Source organism: Mustela lutreola, chromosome 1, assembly GCF_030435805.1.
Source record: "Mustela lutreola isolate mMusLut2 chromosome 1, mMusLut2.pri, whole genome shotgun sequence".
NCBI lineage: Eukaryota > Metazoa > Chordata > Mammalia > Carnivora > Mustelidae > Mustela > Mustela lutreola.
Genome location: NC_081290.1, coordinates 20,989,936 through 21,008,088, shown reverse-complemented (window position 1 = coordinate 21,008,088; position 18,153 = coordinate 20,989,936).

Here is an 18,153-nt window from a genome sequence, read left to right as displayed (position 1 = left end):
AACAGACTTTTCTGCAAAGACATCCATATGACTAACAGACACATGAAAAAGTGCTCCACATCACTTAGCATCAGGAAAATACAAATCGAAACCACAGTGAGATACCACCTCATAGCAGTCAGAATGGCTAGAATTAACCAGTCAGGAAATGATAGGAGTTGGCCATGACAGGGAGAAAGGGGAACCCTCTGATACTGTTGGTGGGAATGCAAGTTGGTACAGGCACTCTGGAAAACAGTATGGAGGCTCCTCAAAAAGTTGAAAATAGAGCTACCCTATGACCCAGTAATTGTTCTACTGGGTATTTACCCTAAAGTACAAATGTAGTGATCTGAAGGGACACATGCTCCTGAGTGTTTATAGCAGTGACATCCACAATAGTCAAACTGTGGAAAGAACCTAGATGTCCACCAACAGATGAATGGATAAAAAAGAGGCGGTATATATATATATATATATATATATATATATATATATATAATGGAATATTATGCAGCCATCAAAATACTCACTATTTGCAATGATGTGGATGGAGCTACAGGGTATTATGCTAAGCAAACTAAGTCAATCAAAGAAACACAATTATCATATAATCTCACTGATATGAGGAATTTGAGAAACAAGAAAGAGGATCATAGGAGAAGGGAGGGATAAATGAAACAAGATGAATCTGGAGAGAGAGACTCTTAATCTCAGGAAACAGACTGAGGGTTGCTGGAAGGGAGGAAGGTGGGAGGGATGGGTAGCTGGGTAAAGGACATTGGGGAGGGCATGTGCTATGGGGGGTGCTATGAATTGTGTAAGACTGAAGAATCACAGACCTGTACCCCTGAAACAAATAATACATTATATTAATAAAATTTTTTTTCAACTATCATTGTGTACAAAGGCTGTGATTAGTTTATTTATTTATTTTTGCCATTCTTGATCAGCTGGACCCTTACATACTTTCTGATGGAAAAATTTCGCTATTTGGCTTCAACCCCCTTTTTTTTTCTAGCACAATTCCCTTGCATGAGAAGTGTCTCCATAAGGGTTGGCCTTCAGGGCTGTGCCCAAATGAACTTTCTTGTACTGTTTAATGTGCCACATCTGGTCTCATCAGTGGCTATGGAGCTTTCTGGCAGTACAAAGACCATGACACTTGTCTATTCTGCCGATGCCATGGGCCTGAGCAAAATAGTGAAGTTGTACAGGAAGGCTAAAGTCTTGGATTTGTTAGTGATTTCTTGGATATGAAGCCAAAAGTACAGGCAACACAAGAACAAAAATAGAAAAATTGGAATCAAAATTAAAATTTTTTGTGTGTATCGGAGGATGCTGTCAAGAGATTCCATTTCTCCCAATGGAATGGGAGAGAATATTTGCAAATAATATATCTGATAAGGAATTAATATCCAGAATATATAAAGAACTATAACTCAGAATTAAGAAAACAAACAATCTGATTCAGAAATGAGCAAAGGTCTTGAATAAATATTTCTCCAAAGAAGATATATGAATAGGCAACAAGCACATGAAAAGATGCTTAACATCACTGATCATGAGGGAAATGCAATTTAAACCAAAAGAAAATACCACCTCATACCCATGTAGATGACTTATTAAAAAATAATAATAAAGTATTGGTGAGCATGTGAAGAAATTGAGACATTGCACACTGCTAGTGGGAATGTAACATGGCAAAAACTGTGGAAAACAAGATGGCACTTCCTCAAAATGTTAACTGTAGAATTCTCATATGATCCAACAATTCCATTTCTGGGTATAAAAACAAAAGAACTGAAAGCAAGGACTTGAGCAGATATTTGCACATCTATGTTCATAGCAGCATCATTTACAATAGCCAAAAATGTGGAAGCAAACCAAATGTGCATCAATAAACAAATGGATAAACACAACATGATACATATTTACTATGGATTATTATTCAGCTTTAAAAGGGAAGGAAATGCTGAAACTTACCGCAATGTGTTGAAATCTTGAAGACATTATGCTAAGTGAAATAAGCCAGTAACAAAAAGACAAATACTGTATGATTGCAATTATATGAAGTTTTTAAAGTAGTCAAATTTACAGAAACAGAAATTTCAGTAGGGGTTCTAAGGGGCTATGGAGAGGGATAATGGGGAATTATTGCTTATTGGATGCAGAGTTTCAATCTGAAAAGATGAAAAAAAGTTCTGGAGTTTGGTGGTGGTGATGGTCTCACAACAATGTGAATATATTTAATGCTACTGAACTATACACTTAAAAATGATTAAAATGGAACTTTTTATCATGTATATTTGATCACAAAGTTCTTTTCTTAAATAGGAACATTGGAGAAAAAGAAACTTAAGATACCAATTGAATTCTTAATTTAAAAGCAGTTGTCTTTTAGCTATTGGTCAAAATCTTCTCATTTTCAGTCTCTCTGAAAAAGATAATGTAGATAATCTATATTCTCCAAGGTTGTTGGGAGGCTTTATCATGTATGTAAAACTCCAGTCTCAAGGTAGGTATGCAATGATAGCTTCAGTGTTCATTATGCATCTGTATGTTAAATATCTGTGTTTGGATGGGAGGTTATTTGCAAGGAAAGCTCCATTTAAGAATTTAAATAATAAGTATATATTAATCACACAACCATCTTATAATGATTAAACTATTAAACAAGCATTTGTAATACAACAATGTCTTGAGAGATAAAATAAGCCCTGATTTTAATGACATATTTGTCTAGTTCCTTTTAAAAATGTCTTAAGATTGCTTCAAACTTGTGTTATTCATCATGAGTCATATAATGCAAATGTTCAAAAGTTGGAGTTCTAGTAGTAATTACATCTCTTGCTCAATTATGGCTGTTGATAAGCGAAAGTAAGTAGAAGCAAGAAAATAGAAAATTAATAGGCTACCAACTTGGGGAATCTTGGCATTTCCTGAATAAAAAGAGTATCTTAGGGCCCTGAAGTCATGGTTAAGGGGGAATCTAATGATTAACACTGGGATAAGACCTTTTTCCAAGGGAAAAGAATCCTTTAGTTTGAGAGAATTTATTTTTCTTTTGAAAGAATTTAGAGAGTATCACAGTATAGCGGTTAAAAGCTTAGATTCTGCAATCAGATGTCCTGGGGACAAACTACTAGTCTACATCTTCCCACTTAAATGCCCTTGAGTGTGTTACTTCACTATTTAAGGTCTCAGTGTGATAATAAACAGAGTTAGTTCATAGACATGAGACACAACAGTAAAGCATTTAGCAAGGTTTGTGGCACTTAGTAAGTCCTCCATAACTTTTTTATTATTATGATGATAATTATCATGATTCATAAGATCTTATTATCTCAGAACATGTCTAGACACAGCCCACTTAATTACAGTAGAAAAAACCAGACTGATTGTTGTTGGGTTTGAGTCTGTGCTGTTGAAACTAAGATAGTCTGATATAGAGAAGTATTTGGATCCAATGGAGACATTTGGTAGATGTTTAATCCTGCTGGTGTATCATAATTTTCAGTAGGTTATGAAATTAGACAACAGGTCAAATAATCAAGCAGCTTGAAGGGAATAGTACTGGTTTAAGCTGATGTTGCAAAGCCATTAACTGACTAATGGAAAATCATAATAAAGAATGTAAAAGCAAGTTGTTAGAAAGCCAGCTAGGCAGGCAGACAGCATTAGGAAATTTTAAGTAACAGATTCCCTGACCCCTATGTGGGATTCAGTCAAAGAACTCCAGTTCTTAGGGAAGACTAGAAAAATTCTAAGTCCTTGTTTTAGTTTGAGTTCCCCCAGTATTGGATCAAGTAAGAAAAAAAGCACACATAATTTATTTGGAAGAGGTAGTATACATCCATAAAGAAGTACAAAAGTTAAAAAAAAAAAAAAAAAGAGAGAGTGAAGGCCAATACATTATGCTATCAAGCCAGCTATGCTGTGGACAACTGGGTTTTAACCCCATGGGAAAATTATTAAAACCCACTTGCTTCAAAAGCTAAAGGAATCAGAGGATTTGTATAGCAAATACTACCAGTCATTTGTGGAAGACTGCTGGCTTCAGGAGGGGAGCAATCTAGCTTGGCTACAGAGAAAACCCTAAAGCCAAACAACACAAAGGCTACCAGCTAGAAGGTGCTCAGGCTGCAGGTTATGCAGTAAAGGATCACAGCTTTAAGGAAATAATCTCTAAGGTTCATCCCACACAGACTTGGTGTGTCATTTTTAACCGCAAACCTACTCTTCACAGAAATAGTTTCTTACTTTTTCTATTTTGCACTCAGAGACCTTAGTGCATTATCTCAAGTTCCCTGGCAAAACTTTGTATTTCCTCCAGAGCTGTCATCTTGGTCTGAAACCCTAGGGCCAGATAATTTTTGAAATTAAGATTTTTTTTTTAGTTTTAGAAAAGCAATACAATTAATATTCTGTATATTTACTAACACTGCAGTGAAATTTAGAGCAGCATTCTATAAGTAAACATTCCCCCCCCCCATGTCTCAGGAATGAATATGTACCTTAACTGGTATAAAGATAAGCAGTAAATAGCTTAACATCACTTCAAGTCAGGGTTGTGTTTCGTCTGGATGTTACCAGGCAGGACACAGTATGGAATTAAATCTAGAAGAAGACCCCAGCCCCCAAACTGTTCATCACTTACACAATAGAAAGTGCAGGTGGCAGGGAACATCTAGGTGACTGAGAGGTAATGAAAGTTTCAGAGATCAAGGAGTGGTTCGTTGGAAAGAAAGAGAGGGCTCTGGCACTAGAACCAGAAGTTATTAGTTCTTCTGTTGAGCTAACTCAACAGAAGTGCTTAGATAGTGCTTAAATAGTGCTCAACAAAGTGCTTAAATACCAAAAGGAAGGTAGGGAATGAGATCTCAGGGAGATCTCAATTTGTTTTCCTTTAGATGCCAATTTATAAGAATCTAAAAAATGTTAAAGCATAATTTTGGTTTGGAATTGTGGCAAAGTGGTAACTGTACCATGGACCTCTGTATTAAATCTCTCTTTTCCATTTCATAACATGCAACAATTTAAGTAATCTCTCCCTTCTGTCACCACCACCACCTCTGTTTTTACAAAAGAGAATGCTGAGACCACCTACCCAGAGACATAATCTTTAGAATGTATGTCTCAATCTTTTTTTCATTTTTGTCCCCTTCCCCTACTAGTGTTTTTAGACCATTTTTTTCCCCTCTAATTGCTCACTTCTGTAACATTTAGTACCAAAGATATACTGTATATCTGTTTATGTACTGTGGCTCTTTGGAGGACTTCACATCTTTATAATATCTAACAATTTTTATACCCCAAGAACTAACTTTTGTTTGCTTGGAAGCAATATCACTCTCACTGAAAGTGCATTTTTAAATTAGAGAATATAAATGTTTACCAATGATTGATGGTGTGAACACAAACTTGTTCAGTGTCATTTAAGCCATTTTTTAATATCTTTATTCAGTTTAATTGTTTTAGACCTCTGTTTAAGTATTCTTAAACAATCAAATGATTTTTTAAAATACTTGATACGAATTGGAGGATGTGGGTATGATGAATGGTCATAAACATAAATTTTTAAACTAATGAGTGCAAAGTTCTGGTGAAAGAGAACTCAACATGAAATTAATGCAAAGCCTTTTGGGAGGGCATCAAGTAAGTACTTTAGAACTTTTATTTATTTTAGCTTTTATGTATTGAAAATCTCTACTCCAACTAATATTTTGAAGAGTTTAATGGTAAAATGGGAAAGACTAGATAGATATTTCTGCAGAAAACTTATAGATTATGGGTAAAAATAAGTCAGAACCAATATTTTGCTAGGAGCTGATATGTTTTAGGAAAAATGCTGAACTTGACATTAGAAGACATTGCTCAGGGTATGACTTAGCCAGCTTGCTGTTTCTTATAATCTACAATCTTTGTTCCTCTTCTTTCTAAAATTGGAATTATGATTACTGCAAAGTGTATTTATAGAACTGAAATGAGGAAAGCTGTGGTAAATTGTTTTATAAATTCTGAAATGTAAAAACATATTCACTGAATTATGTCAAGTATTAGTTATTAGACCTATGTCCAGTGTAACTCAAAGAAGAAAGTCTGAGAGACTAAAATAACACATAGGAGCCTTCTCCAGCTTGGCTATTCCAAATCCTCCTGCTCTAACTGTTTATGCTTCTAAAATTTTGTGTTTGATTATAGTTAACATTGTGACTTTTCTTTTTGTAGAAGTTACATGGCAAATGTGTAAACTTCTATGTTTCGATTAATAGAATTTTGCTGACCAAAGAAATTTTAGAAAGAATTGAGGCTAGCCTAAAAGATGAAAGTCTTGGAGAATATTTCTGCCTGAGTTTGCACTTCTCAATAGCGTTAAGTTTTAGCAAAATAACTTGTCAACATATATACATTTTTCTGGATTCAGCCGAATATCTAATGCAACTTTTCTCATTAAGGTTCTTTAGAAGTTTTTTTCTATTATTCTAAAATCATAAAAAATAAAAATAAAAACCTGCATTATAATAGAGTAGTGTGTGGGATGTGATTCTCTCTCTCTCTCTCTCTCTCTCTCTCTCTCTCTCTCTCTTTTTTCTGAACTATTATAACATTCCTCTATCATAGCACTTTTCTCAGTGTATCATAATGGTTTGTTTACTTTCCTGTCTCTCTCATTAGACATAAAGCTGCTAAGAAAACATCATTTTCCATCCAGCCTGCAGCACAGTGCTTGTTAATACACTCAGTGTTCCTTGAGTTAAATTGAATAACACTTTGTACCTTGTTGGCCCACATTTTAAAAGACATTCTGTTATAGGAATATGCACCTGTTTTTATTCCACTATTGTATTCCAAATTCTTTGAAATATGGAGCTATAACTTCATTCCTTTATTTGCATGGAGTGAACAAAGTATTTGGGGGATTGAATGCTGAATGGTACTAGAGACAATTGTCATTGTTTCTGCATGGTTCCATTGCAACATTCTTATTTTCTTATGGTCAGGTTCCTGATAATCCAGATCTAACAGCCAAATTCTAAAATATTCTAAGCCAAATGAGGGAAAAGGAAACAGAAACAAGAAAAGGAACACATGGGCTATAGACTTTGGAAAGCAATAGATTATAAATTATATATACCTATGGGGTCTGGGGTAGAGAGACATTTACATTGGCTGCATTTTTAAATAATTATAGTTAATAAGATATAAGTCATTAACTCCAACATTCAAAACACCAAATTACAGCAATAAAGTAAAAAACTAAAAATGTATGTAACAACACATAGAAATCAATCTAAACATTAACATGAATAAGTATGGCCTGAGCATGGACACAACTCTAATCAGATTATAGAGACAGATTATAGAGAACATTATTAGTTATGTTATAAAAAATAAATGAGGTCTGGGTTTTGGGTCAGCATGTAAGGAACTTAGACACCACCCCACCATCCTAACAAGTAACAATCTGAACAAACTGATAAGCCAACAACTCTTCTTAGATCCATAAGAGAGAAGAGGATGCACAACAAACAGCTCAGCAGAAGATGAGAGTTTCAGACAGACCAATACAAGAAGGAACAGCTTACCAGAACAGAGATTCAAGAGTGGAAGCTGCTATGGGATCTTCCAGGTACAAAAAAACTGAACTGAAATGGGTGAGGATACCTGGATGGCTCAGTAGGTTAAGCCTCTGCCTTTGGCTCTGGGTCATGATCTCAGGGTCCTGGGATCAAGCCCTGCATCAGGCTCTCTGCTCAGTGGGGAGCCTGCTTCCCCTTCTCTCTCTGACTGCTTCTCTGCCTACTTGTGATCTCCCTCTTTCTGTCAAATAAATAAATAAAATCTTTTTTTAAAAAGTCTAAAAAAAATTGGTGAATTGCTGCAGGCTACTACTCTGAGAATTAAAAACTCTGAGAATTAAAAACTGCAGGGTAAACCTGTCACAAGGGGGTTCCTACAATTTTTGTGAGATTTACCTCCATGAGCTCAACCAGGCTCCCTCAGTAAACATTTGAGAAAAATCCCCCACCTGAATCTTGCAAGGAGAAGAGAAAAGAAAACATTTCTAAATATACCACAGAATTCTGTTCCTAAAGGCCACCCTAAGTGGAAACTAGTTAACCAGAGCCTCGCCTAACCTACTTTGTTAACCAGAGCCTTACTGACCTGGGAGAATAGAACTCTCCAATGCCAGTCAGCTTTATCTTGCCAAGTGGAAAAAAGGAAATATCTAATTCCAGCATACTGTAGCCTTCCTGGCCCACATTAGGGGGGAGAAAAACCTGAGACATAATTGTAAAGTTTACAGTCCAGAGGCACAGACTCACTAAAAGACTGAAATCTAATTACAGAACTGTAGAACACTTCCCCTCCCTCTATATCTTAATACCAATTATTAAAGGCCTATTTAAAGAAGTTCCTCTTTCCCAGTACTTCAACTATGGCTATGAGGGAGAAATTAGAGGGCTTAATAAAAGGCAAAAAACACAACTAGAAAGGATAAAGCCAGCAGCAGAACTAAACATGGCAGAGATATTGGAATTATCAGACCAGGAATTTAAAATAACTATGATTAATATACTAAGGGTTCTAATGCATAAAATAGACAAATGTAAGAACTGATGGGCAACATAAACAGAGATGGAAATCCTAGAAAGAACTAACTAGACATGCTAGAGGGCCAAAAACACTACAAAAGAAACAAAGAATGCTTTTGACTGGTGTATTAGTCAGAGAAGCAGAACCAGCAAAAGACATAGAGGTATGTATAAGAGGAGACTTATTATAGAACTTTGCTCACATAATTGTGTAGGATGAGAAGTCCCACAATCTGCCTTACAGAAGCTGGAGAACCAGGGAAGTTGGTGATATAACTCAGCTCATGTCTAAAATCCTGAGAACCAGGGGAGTTGATAGCGTACCTTCTTGTCCAAGGCTGAAAGTCTGAGAACTGGGAGGGCTACTGATACAAGTCAGAAGGCCCCAGAACCACGAGTTCCAGTGTCCAAGAGCAAGAAAGGATGAACTTGTCATCTCAAAAGGAGAGACCACGATCGAGCCCTTCCTTTGCCTTCCTGTCCTTTCCTCTCTTTTACTCCCTTCCCTTCCCACCACCTTTTTTGCCTTTTCTTTTGCTTCTTGCTTTTGGCTTTTATTCAATTTCTCAACAATTTGGATGGTCCCAGCCCACACCAGTGAGGGTGAATTTTAATTACTAAGTCTACAGATGCAAATGCTTATCTTTTTCAGAGTCACTTCACAGACACATTCAGGAAAAGAAGAAGGGGGTGGATCTAAGCCATTTGTACATTCCTTGGCCCAGTCAAATTAATCCACAAAATTACTCATCACAGTGGATTAATAGTAGACTGGATACTGTTGAGGAGAGTCTTTGAGCTTGAGGATGTACCAGTGGAAAGTTAAAACTGAAAAGCAAAGAGAATAAAGACAAAAAATATCTATCTATCTATCTATCTATCTATCATCTATCTATCTATCTATCTATCTATCTATCTATTTATCTATCTCTGTAACAGAATATCTGAAGACTGTGGGAGAATTACAAAAGCCATACCGTACATGTAATGGGAATACTAGACAGAAAATGCGTTTGAAAAAAATGATAGAATTTCCCCCAAATTAATGCCAAACACCAAACCGTAGATCTAGGTAGCTCAGAGAACACTAAACAGGATGAATTCCAAAAACACTACTCCTAGGCATATAATTTTCAAACTCCTGAAAATCAAAGATAGAGCAAAAGAAAAAAAAAAAAAGTATTGAAAAAAGTCACAGGGGGAAAAAAGTACCTTACCCATAGAGAAGCAAAGGGAAGCATCACATCCAATATTTTCTCAACAACCATGCAAGCAAGAAGAGTGAAGTGAAATACTTAAAATTTTGAGAGGTTAAAAAAAAAATCCACCTGGAATTCTGTATTCTGTGAAAGTATTTCTCCTGTGAAGGTGAAATAAAGACTTATTTAGACAAACAGAAATTGAAGGAATTTATGGCCAGAGGGCATTTCTATGAGGCCAGCATTATTCTACTACCAAAACTAGACAAGGGCATAAAAAAAACAAAACAAAACAAAACAAAATTACAGAACAGTATCTTTAATGAACCAAGATGCAAAAATTCTCAAAAATTCTTCAACAAAGTATTAGGAAGTCAAATCAATCATGCATAAAAAGAATTATGCACTATGACCAACTTGTATTTATCTCAGGTATGTAAAAGTTGTTCAACATTCAAAAATCAATTACTAAAAAGAGATTAGAAGATGATGGCAGAGTAGAAGGACCTAGGCTCAACTGGCCCCTGAATATTACTAGATAACTGTCAAATCATCCTTAAAAAAACAAAAAATGACTTGAAGATGGCAGAACAAACTCCACAACTAATGGTAGAGAAGAGGTCACATTAAAGAAGGTAGGAAGAGTGTAGATATGGTTTGGGAGAGAAATGAATACTACCACTGCAGTGGGGAGGGAGCCCCAGCCTTGCGGAAGGGCAAGAGACTAACACAGACTAAATTAATCCCATAGCAGTTAGCGTGAAAAGTAAGAGGGGTGGAATTTCATAGTTTCTTGCAACGAGCAGGGCTCTAAAGCCTGGAGTTTTAAAAGTCAGCAGACTCAGCTGGAATAGAGACCACAGGGTGTTGTGATGCTCTTTGAGAGAAGTCTGACAAATGATGCATGGATATACAGCATGGAAACAGTGATCTGAAGAGCTCTGGACTCACAGTGGGGAGGTTGTTTGTTCATCTTGGGACGTGCCCCAGGGAGACAGCATCCATGGAGAGATCCTTCCAGGAACAAAGGAACTGGGTGGCGCCATTTCTTTCGCCCATCCCCAGCATAAGCACAGGGCCACTATGGGACCCAGCACCATGGGAACATTCATTACCTAACTTGGTTACACCAAGCACTGCCCTCTTGTGCTCCAGTCAAGCTGGTCTCAGTCCCAGTGCAGCAGGTTCCTTCCCCCAGAAGACCAGACCAAACCCCTGCTCATATTGTGTCTCCCAACTGAGGAGTAATATGGAGCCTCAGTTCTGGCCGTGGTCGTGACATGTTCTCATTTCACAAACAGACCAGCACATACCTAGTTAAAATGTACCACATTCAAGCCAGGCCCCAAACACTGCCCACCAGAGGCAAAGAGCCTCTGCAGATGACTGGCCTGAAGGATAAGGCAGCCAGGACACAGCAGTGGAGCACAAGCAACACATACTAGAGACACTCATGGAAGCACCCTAGGGAACAAAGGACACTGCGTGGCAGGGCACTACAGGACCACATCTTCATAAAGCCATTACCCTCAAGAATAGGAGACATAACTAACTTTTCTAACACAGGGAAACAGGCAGAGACTTAGACAAAATGAAAAGACAGATAAATTTATCCCAAATGGAAGAACAGAACAAGGCCATGTCAAGGGTGATGGGCATTAAGGAATGCACTTGCGATGAGCATTGGGTGATGTAGGGAATTGTTGAATCACTATAATGTACGCTTGAAACTAATATAACACTGTATGTTAACTAACTGGAATTAAAATTTTTAAAAACCTCTCCAAAATAAATTCATGTAATACATCACATCGACACACCTTAAAAAGGAGTACTATTCACCACCAAAAAGAAATGAAATACCAAGGCATGAAAAGACAGGGAGGAACCTTAAAGGCATATTACTAAACAGAAGAAGCCAATCTGAAAATACCACATACTGTGTAATTCCAACTACATAATATTCTGTGAAAGACAAAACTAGGGAGACAGTAAAAATTCAGTGGTTTCCAGGGGTGGAGGGTGAGAGGGATTAAATAAGGTGGGGGCACAGAGGATATTTCAGACTTTGAAAAATACTCTAAATGATCCTATAATGATGGACTCATGCCATGCGACAACTTTCCAAATCCACAAAATGTACAATACCAGATATAAACTCTAACGTCAACTATGGACAGTGAGTGACTATGTGTACAGCATACGTTCATCAGTTTTAACAAATGTTCCTCTCCAGTGAGAATGTTGACAATGGGGAGGGCTATGTTTGTGTGGGGTCAGGAGGTATTTGGAGAACATCTTTATTTTCTTTTAAATTTCGCTCAGAACCTAAAGCTACTCTAAAAAGTAAAATCTTTAAATAAAAAAAAATATAGTGTATTTACTTTTTCTATCTTGATATAAAATATATATTTTATTGTTATAGATCACATATATTCATGATTATTCTGAAATATGTCTGTGACATATTATTCTATTGGTAAATATACAATATTTTAGATGATCAGTTTAGGGGTTTTATTGAGGTATCTTTTCTCATTTGCTAAATTGTGAGTTGAGTGCCCTTTATGCTCGGGTTCACTCAACTCAACAATCAAGAATAAGCCTGTGCATTCATTTCTGAATTAGATAATTAGCCTTGCATTATTTAATAATACATCTTCTCTTTTTAGCATGAATTTAGAGTAGTCACCCTACTATTACTTGATATGAGCTGAAGAAAGGTTAGGTATTATAAGTACTTAAGAAAAAATCAGACCTGGGGCATCTGAGTGGCTCAGTTGGTTTAGCATCTGACTCTTGATTTCACCTTAGGTCACCATCACAGCATCATGTGATTGAGTCCCACATCAGGCTCTGCACTCAGTGGGGAGTCTGCTTGAGATTTTCTCACTGCCCTTGCCCCTCCCCCCTCTAAAATAAACAAACAAATCTTAAAAAAAAAAAAAAAAAAAAAGACCTAAATTGCTGAAGTAGCTGTCTGGTTTTCAGTGCTATTCTGCAAATAATAGCAGCACAGTAGTGAGTAGGATATGAGTGCTCTTTCTTTTGAATTGTTAGGGTGACAGGGTAAGGATTAATCTTTTGACCAATATGTCTTATCTGTAAGCAAGTAGCCTTCAGTGTTTCTGGGGGTTCTCTTAGATCAAACATTATATAACATATGATAGAAATGGAAAGAATGGGACAACTTCGAGTAAGAACTAAAGAGAATGATCATTAAAAATCCATAGGGCATAAAGTTTAAATTTATATTTGTAAAGTCACTGTGAAAGGGACAAAAAAATGATTTCCATTTTACCACAAAAAACAAATTAAGAGGCCAAGAACTTAATAGCTCATGATGTAGGTAAATCATTATTCAATGAGAGAGCAAGACACACTTGTTTTCCATAAAGCCATAAAGAAAAGATAGCAGTCAAGAACTGCTATCAGGCTTGAAGAAAGGAAGGGCTAGTGATTTAAGTCAATTTGCATCACTTTTATTTTATCATAAACTTTTATTTAACAGTCCGTCGAATCAAGGGATTACTGAATCACACATCTGAACAGAATTATAAAGGGCATCTACTGCCAGATTTACTATCTATAGAGCCTTTGCTCCCCCCACACCCAACTCCATTCTGCAATACTATCGTTTTATATGTATGGGGGTACTTTGACATTTTGTATTGCCTATCACTTTTTTTATTAAAAGATTTTATTTATTTGAGAGAGAGCGATAAGGGAGAGCATGAGTGGTGGGGGAGGGGTAGAGGGAGAGAGAGAAGCAGGCTCCCTGCTTGATCCCAGGACGCTGGAATGGGGCTTGATCCCAGATGGGATCCTAGCGTATTGATCTCAGGACTGATCTCAGGACACTTAGATCAAGACCTAAGCAGAAGGCAGATGCTTAATGGACTAAGCCACCCAGGCATCCCTTGGTTATCACTTTTAAATTCAAAGTGATCACTTAGGGCTTCCTTTTTCTTTCTCTTTGTCTTGCTTAAGATTTTTTTTTTTCTTATTAATGTCTGACCTCAAACATGCTATTTGCTTCTGAAAATGAATTTTATAGTTTGTAAGCATGGTTAATTATTCATTATTTTAATTGTGACTATTACAATAAAGTCTATATGTTAATGTGCTTTATAAAGCATAGAAGATAAATATTTATTTAGATTATTATCACTGAATTTAGGTGCAGCAGTTTTTCACATTTCATGCTCGTTTCTTTCCACATGGCTAATTCAGAGTTTAGGACTAGACTGGCTGCCCTCCAGGACATCATTAGTAGTGACCTTGTCACGTAATGTTAACTATATACCTCATTCATACCATGGTTGAGAATGGCTGAAAGCCAGTGCAAGTGAAGCAATGAAAACCAGGTCCTAGATAGGCAGGTGCAGCCCTTATTTCCCACATCTGTCAAAATAATGTTCAGATCTCCAGCTTACTGGATCTATTTCATTATTTTTGACCAAATCTGAAAGTATCCTCCAAATTATTTTTCTCAAAAAATTTCTTGCCCACAAACACCAAATTAGAAAATTTTAAATGTGCAACATTTTAAGGATCAATTAATCTTTGCTTAATTAGAAAATCCTGCATTAGTAACATAAATTTAAAATCTTTTACCAAGTAAAGGAAAAAAGAAAAAGAGTAAAGAAATGAGTGTCAGTGAATAAGCTAGAACATCTAACTTATTTAATAAACATTGACCAAATTGGTACATTTAATTCTGTAAGTATTATTGAGTCAAATCTCTTTATGATTATTATTTTATTTTATTCATTTGCTTTAATTACATGACACTTGTGTTTTCTTTTATGTTTATACTTATTTCCATTTTTACTTAACACTGTCAAAATCTAGAAGTCTTTATTGTATCTCATTTGATATCACATTCAAAAGATGAATGCCAGGTAGCTCCTGGGTGGCTCAGTGAGTTAAGTGTCTGCCTTCGGCTCAGTCATGATCCCAGCATCCTGGGATGGATCCCTGAGTTGGTATTCCTGCTCAGCCCAGAGTCTGCTCCTCCCTTTCCCCACTGACCCCGCTGGTGTGTGCTGTCTCTTTCTCCCTCCCAAATAAACAAATAAAATCTTAAATAAAAAGACAAATGCCATATCAAACAAATCACTGACATTCTATTTCTGCCGGTAGTTATTGTTAAAGCCAAAGATAAATGGATGTATTTTTATTTATATACCACAGACCAATGATTACGCCATTCCTAGGCCACAAGAAAAAGATTAATCATTAAGGGCTTTTCAAGAAAAATATACAAGGAACTCTATCTAATCCTTCTAACAAGTTTATTACCAATGTTAATTATCATAATACCTGAAGTTTATAGCAAGTTTTTCAAATTCCTGAGAAAAAGGAAATATCTCTTTTGAGACATGTCAGCTTATTTCCAACTTAAGCTGCACCTAACTGAGAGGTTCTATAACTAAAGTACACAAATGTTTTAGCATCTAGAGATACCACATTTTTTCATGTACTTTCAAGCTGATATCTCATAAATAGGTTCTGAATAACTTCCATGAAGAATATCATTAAAAAACCAATATATAAATGTAAGAAAAATGACTTACATTAAATGAGGTGGTTCCAAAGAAAATCAAATATTGAGAGAACAATATCCTAGGAAGAAATAGAGAGATACTAACACATGACATTAATTATTTCCACTTGGTTTCTTCCCTCATTCTAGCTGGGAAAGAATATATTAAACAAATAGACAAATGTAGATCATACAAAAATTCTTCTGTTGGGTTCAAGCTAGACTTACATTCAAATTTTTTATTAAACCTAAGGTTTTAGTTTGTTTTGTTATTGCTAATTTCAAAACTCTAGCATATACAGAATACTAAGACAAAAAAAAATCTGTATGTCTAACTTAAACAGCAAAAATATTTATATATATGCATATATATATATATATATATATATGTTCTTGTGCAGTATGGACACATGTCCATGTGTGTGCATGTCTATATATTTAAAGCAAAGAGGAATTTTTCTACGAAGTTAATAAGGATTGATAGTCTTCATTAAACATATAGAATTTTCATTCTCTAAAGGTTGAGAACTGTTGTAGTGATTCTCAGCCAGTAAATAGGTTTTGTTTGATCAAAACTAATTATACAAAATGAATTTGTCTTTAGTTGGACTTAACATCCTTTACATGGACACCACTGGCAATACACCTCATCATGCTACTTTTTTTTTTTAGACATTAAAACCATCTTTGTGCCCCTGAAGACATTGATTTATGACTTCTACTTTAAGCCTTAGAAGAACAGAAGCATAATCTTTCTAAAAGTTTGCAGAATAAAAACTTTTTCAGGAATACATTGAAATATTTAAATAATCTACTTGAAAGAGCTAAAAATGTTCTGTATAATTATGGGTGTAGAATTCAGAGCTGAATTATAACTTAGGACCTTATAATCATATAAGAGCTACCCTGTGATGACAATGTATATCAATAACAAGCCATATTTCATGGCATAATTCACAGTCAAAAGTTCACAGAATGATGGTCATTGTACCAAGGAAATCAAATATTAACCAATGAATGTGTACAGAATTATGCATATTTAATTCTTAACACAGGTGAAAATACATATGTGTGCTTATAAATCTAGAGGAAACATATATGTACATATGTATACATATATATGTATATATATGCAAACACACCCTCAGCTGGTTAAACTGTATGTCTAAAACTAGAAAGGAAAAATATAGAGAAAATACAGAGAAATATATAGAAATAAGTCATTATAAAAATCAAATAGGATTTTAATCATATGCAACATGTTTTTCTTAGTATTTATTAAGGAAATACACATTTTTAAAACTTGCTTTATTTTCGCTTAGAGTGTTAACAACTTTTAAAGTCTGTCATTACAAAATATCTATAAGAGTGTGGCAGTAGAGAATTTTATGTGTTACTAACAGGGATGCAATGTGGTATAATCTTTCTAATGGCAGTTTTGTTGCATGCTTAAAAATGTGATATATGTATGTCTTTGGATCCAGAATTCCACTTTTTATTTTTTAAAAGGTTTTATTTATTCATTTTATAGAGAGTGAGAGTGTGTACAAGCAGAGGGAGAGGGAGAAACAGACTCCTTGCTGGGCAAAGATCCCCCCATGGGGCTGGACATGGAACTTGATCCCAGGACCTGGAGATCATGACCTGGACAAAAGACAACCACTTAACCATCTCAGCCGCCTAGGCGCCTCCAAAACTCCATGTTTTAGAACTTAATATAAGGAAACTTAATATAAGGAAAACACTACCAAGAAAGATCTGCAATAATGTTCACCACAATGTTATGTAAAGGCCCCCAATTGTCTTCAAAAAGGCATAAATTTTATTAAATTACATAGTGAAATACTCAAAGAACATTGAAATATGGTTTCCAGTCACTCAAATTACACATAGTAATGAACACTTAGTATATTGTAGGTTTCTATCCTAAAAACTAAGGTTTTGTGGCTGGATGAAAGATATTTATGTAGCTGACCTGGTCATTTTCTGTCCTTATTACGAGAGGGATGGGGTTACCTGGGTGGCTCAGTGGGCTAAACCTCCGCCTTTGGCTCAGGTCATGATCTCAGGGTCCTGGGATCAAGCCCCACGTTGGGCTCTCTGTTCAGCAGGGAGCCTGTTTTCCCCTCTCTCTCTGCCTGCCTCTCTGCCTACTTATGATCTCTCTCTGTCAAATAAATAAACAAAATATTAAAAAAAAAAAAAAGAGAGGGATGCACTGGGGAAAGTAAGTGACCCAATCTAATCTCCTTGTAAATATGTTAATAAAGAGACTCCCTAACACACAGTCTAATAATGAAGAAAATATTTACATGGAATAATTTTAACAGGAAGTCACTAAATAAGATTGCTCATGGTAAACAAATCTAGAATCTGCAAGTTTTCCAGGTCTGGATCCCTAGAAAAGGCCATGTCAGTTATGCAATGCTTTGGTGTGTAAAGTGGTGTCATAAACAAGATGCTCCCTGTGAGAAGCAACCATGTACTTCACTTAGAGAACTCATCTATTATTCTGGGTTAGAGAAAGAGTATCTCACATGGGAATGAAGGACCAGGAACAACCATCAAAGTCTCACAAATCTGATTTGCCTATGAAAATTGATTTCTTGTACTTTTTATACTAGGTGCTATCTCAGATTCATAAAATCTGATTTGAAATATATACCACATTCAGTTAACACAAAGAAACATATTTTTATAAATAATGGAGATTCTCTTTTGCATTTTCACTGGAGGGGCTTCTCAGAAGACTTGACATCTAAGAAGGGATCTGAATGTTGAAAAGGGGGCCATTGAAACAGCTTGGTAAAAGAGTCATGTAAAAATT